Source organism: Antechinus flavipes, chromosome 3, assembly GCF_016432865.1.
Source record: "Antechinus flavipes isolate AdamAnt ecotype Samford, QLD, Australia chromosome 3, AdamAnt_v2, whole genome shotgun sequence".
Classification (NCBI taxonomy): domain Eukaryota; kingdom Metazoa; phylum Chordata; class Mammalia; order Dasyuromorphia; family Dasyuridae; genus Antechinus; species Antechinus flavipes.
This window is the reverse complement of record NC_067400.1, coordinates 227,569,040-227,574,501: the sequence shown is the minus strand read 5'-3', so window position 1 is coordinate 227,574,501 and position 5,462 is coordinate 227,569,040.

Genomic DNA, 5,462 nt, shown 5'->3' with positions numbered 1-5,462 from the left:
TCTGACTTTGGGGTAAATGCTAAGCTCTCCCTTGAAAAACCTGCCCCAGAGAATCAAGATAAAATGGTTTCATTCTGTCCAGGACAACTTTTACTTAGCCTGAGCTTTTCAAATTCATAAATTCCTTTATGAAAGATCTCTGTGCCAACCAAAGAGTTTCCCACAACTCCCTGCACTGCACCAAACCTTATCATTTGAGGACACAACCCCGAACCTCATCAATAACTTGGCTTTCTGATTGGATATAGTAAGGTAAGGTTTTTCAAGACTTCCAAAGGGATGGGACTATAAGTAAGGCTGAGTTGATCCAACCTTTCCCTGCTTGATTCAGGAGGTAATCTTATCAGTATGGAAAGCTTTCTTTGCAAAACTACCTAGTGACCCAGCATCTAATCAGTGTCTAAGGCCACATTTGATATCAGATTTTTCTTGACTTCAGGCCCAACATTTTATCTACTGAAGAATAGATGACACAGGGGATAGAATGAGTTCATAATAGTGAATCTCCATTATTATAAGTTATGAATCATCTCTCAAAAGGAAAACTTTCAATAAACACAGATTCCTAATTAATCTAGAGAAAAATGTTTATAAAGACAACCAGAATCACTTGCAGTTCTTTTAAACTCACCAATTTATTTTCATTAGGCTCTTCTTTATTGTTTCTAAGTTCAAAGCATGTAGATCAATACTTATTTTAATGAATATGATGGAAAGGCTTTAAACTATTTTATTTTATAGGCAAATTTTGTCTTGAATAAAAATCATATGTACTCAACTCAGGACACTTTAATAACATTATTAATAATATCATTGATATTATCCTTTGCTTGAGATCTATGAATTAAAAAAATATTTCAATAACTATTTAAATATAATTAATTTCCTGTAGAGGGCCACAGATAGTGGGGGAACTCTAAGTAAGGTATAAGACTCTTTGGCCCAGAGGAAACCCTCTGACAATATCTGGTTTGGCTCCTCATTTCCCTTAGTGTTCATACTTTTTCCTGACAATTCAAGGAAGGTGTGACCACCTGTATTCTACTTGAAGCAAGAATACTTACAGCAGGGTGTTTACTCATTGATTGATGAAATAATGGTTCTCTACTTCACATATACTTAATATGAAATAGTTATGTAATGTTTCTACAGTTGGCACATGCTCAGTGTGCTGTAGTGGTGTAATCCTACTAAGGTATTTAAGGGCTGAGAGGACTAGAGAGGAGGGTGTGTGTGCTCAAGCTCCATCTCAGACTCAGAGACTCAGACACAGACTCAAGAGAAACTCTAGACTCCATCCTTGACTATCCATGAGGTGGATTTCCTGCCGCCTTCATCACTTCTTCACCTAAAGACCAAGGCCCGTACAGAGATCCTCAAGAAAGCTAGTCCGGACATTACAATTTCCTTCACCAGGTGCCCAAATAGTCTATCATATTATCCCTCTCTTCCTCACCACATACACAGGTGATATGATGGTATACTTAGAAAACCCCAGAGATTCTATTAAACCTATTAGAAATAATGCACAACTTTAGCAAAGTTGCAGGATACAAAATAAATCCACATAAATCCTCAGCATTTTTATATATCACCAACAAAATACAGTAGCAAGAGATACAAAGAAAAAATCCATTTAAAATAACCTTCAATAGCATAAAATATTTGGGACTCTATCTACCAAAGGAAAGTCAGGAACTATATGAGGAAAACTACAAAACACTTTCCACACAAATAAAGTCAGATCTAAATAAGTGGAAAAATATTAAGCGCTCCTGGATAGGCCAAGTGAATATAATAAAGATGACAGTACTACCTAAACTAATCTATTTATTTAGTGCTATACTAATCAGACTCCCAGGAAACTATTTTAATGATATAGAAAAAATAACAATGAAATTCATATGGAAGAACAAAAGGTCAAGAATTTCAAGGGAACTAATGAAAAAAATCAAATGAAGGTGGCCTAGCTGTACCTGATCTAAAAGGATATTACAAAGCAGTGGTCACCAAAACCATTTGGTATTGGCTAAGAAACAGATTAGTTGATCAGTGAAATAGGTTAGGTTCACAGGACAAAATAGTCAATAACTATAGCAATCTAGTGTTTGACAAACACAAAGATCCCAACTTTTGTGATAAGAACTCACTATTTGACAAAAATTGCTGGGAAAACTCAAAATTAGTATGGCAGAAACTAGGCATGGACCCAATAACATATACCAAGATAAGATCAAAATGGATTTATGATTTGGGCATAAAGAGTGAGATTATAAACAAATTAGAAGAACATAGGATAGTTTACCTCTCAGACTTGTGGAGGAGGAAGGAATTTGTGACCAAAGAAGAATAGAGATCATTATTGATCACAAAATAGAAAATGTTGATTATATCAAGTTAAAAAGCTTTTGTACAAATAAAACTAATACAGACAAGATTAGAAGGGAAGCAATAAACTGGAGAAACATTTTTACAGTTAAAAGTTCTGATAAAGGCCTCATTTCCAAAATCTATAGAGAATTGATTTTAATTTATAAGAAATCAAGCCATTCTCCAATTGATAAATGGTCAAAGGATATGAACAGACAATTTTTAAATGATGAAATTGAAACTATTTCTGCTCATATGAAAGGGTGTTCCAAATTACTATTGATCAGAGAAATGCAAATTAAGATAACTCTGAGGTACCACCACACATCTGTCAGATTGGCTAAGACAGGAAAAGATAATGATGAATGTTGGAGGGGATACGGGAAAACTGGGACACTGAAGCATTGTTGGTGGAGTTGTGAATGGATCCAACCACTCTGGAGAACAATTTGGAACTATGCTCAAAAAGTTATCAAACTGTGTATACTCTTTGATCCAGCAGGGTTACTACTGGACTTACATCCCAAAGAGATATTGAAGAAGGGAAAGGGATCTGTATGTGCAAAAATGTTTGTGGCAGCCCTTTTTGTAGTGGCTAGAAACTGGAAATTGAATGAATGCCCATCAATTGGAGAATGGTTAGGTAAATTGTGGTATATGAATATTATGGGATATTATTGTTCTGTAAGAAATGACCAGCAGGATGAATACAGAGAGGTTGGGAGAGACTTACATGAACTGATGCTAAGTGAAATGAGGAGAACCAGGAGATCATTATACACTTCAACACAATACTATATGAGGATCAATTCTGTTGGAAGTGGATATCTTTGACAATGAGAAGATCCAATTCAGTTCCAATTGATCAATGGTTCCAGAGAAGGAACACTGGGAAATGAATGTGGACTACTTGCATTTTCATTTTTCTTCCCAGTTTATTTTTACTTTCTGAATCTGATTTTTCTTGTGCAATAAGAGAACTGTACAGATCTGTATACATATATTGTATTTAAGACATACTTTAAGATGTTTAACATGTATGAGACTGCCTGCCATATAGGGGAGGGATGGAGGGAAGGAAGGGAAAAGTTGGAACAGAAGTGAATGCAGAGGATAATGTTGAAAAATCACCCATGCATATGTTCTGTCAATAAAAAGCTATAAAAAAGAATCCTTGGTCTAGAATTTCAGCCTCTGAACTGATGCCAAAGTATGATTTATCTCTATTTTCTTAAAAGAGCCAAGTATAAATACATGAGACAGTGCTCCAGTTGCAAAAAGTATAAACATTTTTTTTTACTTTATTTCCTTAGTTTTTATATTTACTTTGATTCTTCTGCTGAATGATCCCTCTGTCTTCTTTCTTTTTCTTTCCATATTGCCTATTGAACAGTTAGATTCATATAATCTTAGAGCGAATCATTTTAGAAATCATATAGTTCAACATACTAATTGATAAATGAATCTCTTCTACAGTATCTCTAACAAGGGATAATTCAATTTCATGGAATGTCTCTAATTATTCCTTGTTTCATATAGCTAATTATTAGGAAGGTTTCTGCTATATTGAGACCAAATCTGCCTTCCTATCACTTTCTTTCTTTGATTCCAGTTCTTCCTTCTGAGCTCATGCAGAATAAATCTAAAGTCTTGTTCAAGATGAGAGTAGTATAATCAATTAATAATCAAATCAATTAACTTTTATTAAGTGCCTATTATGTGCCAGGCATTGCATTGTTTTGGAGAAACAAAAAGAGGCAAAAGATATCCTTACCCTCAAGGAACCTATTGTTATTGTTCTTTGTTTTTGAAGAAGACCTATGACATGATGTCATAACTTGCTTGTGAATATGATTTAAGTGAGTTTGAGTTGCACAGCCTTACTCTCCCAAAGTCATTTGAAGTTCAGTGGAAAGACAAAAATTAAGATGATTGGCAATGGCCTGAAATTCAGTGGATGACCTTGACAACTTCAGTGTCTTACTGAGCTCCATATGCTCCATAGTTCTTGCTTCAATTGAATTCATGGCTGTAGGAATAAATTGTTTTCACTAGCCCATTCCACTGGTAGAATTGTTCACATGCTTGGAGTAGACATACTATTATTTCACCAATGGATTTAAAGTCTTTTGATTATTCTCAACCAACTTTGGTCTGTTTGCTAAGATAGTTTACTGGGGTGTAGCTGCTGTGCATACTACAGCTTCATGGAGCTTCTTGGAGGTGACAGTTGTATGACAGGTAAACACAAAAGGTGGGTGAAGAGCCCGGAAGAGGGCTAGGCAAACCTTGTCACCAAAAGTTCTAGTGCTCCTTGAACACCCCATATACCCCCCAAAATCTTACAATCTAATAGGAAAAGCAGAGTATTAGTCTAAATCCACTTCATTCAGGAAAATTATCTTAGATAATTTCCTCCTCTGTCTCCAATAAGTACTCTGAATACATTCAAAATTTCTTCAACTTTATCTCATATTATATAACTCCCACATCCTTCACCACACCACACACACACACACACACACACACACACACACACACACACACATATATATTACTCAATTTTACACACCCTTTGGCTTATTAATGTCACACTTAAAATATTGTGCTCAGAACTGAATGCAGTATGAGAGTGCTTTGTGTTCTGCTAAGTAGATGATAACAAAAGGAAAATATAAGAAACAATAGCTATCCTCAAGAGCCTTATTATCTCATTGGGTGTTTAGAATTGAGTAACATATATATATATATATGGTGAAGGATGTGGGAGTTATATAATATGGGGAAAAGTTGAAGAAACTGTGAAGGTATTCAGAGTAATTATTGGAGACCTAAGAGGAAATTATCTAAGATAATTTTCCTGAATGAAGTGGATTTAACCTAATACAGTAAATACTGTATATAGTTAAACATCTATTGAATGATAGTTAATTCTCCTCTAATATCAACAAACTTCTGATTATTTTAAAGGGGTTAAATGATTGTGCCAAGACTTTTTCTCCACAAAGGAGATTCATGCTTTGTCATTCATATGACTGTTTTTTTTTTTTTTTTTTTTTGAGAAGGCAGATTTTTTCTTGCTCCCTTGGTAC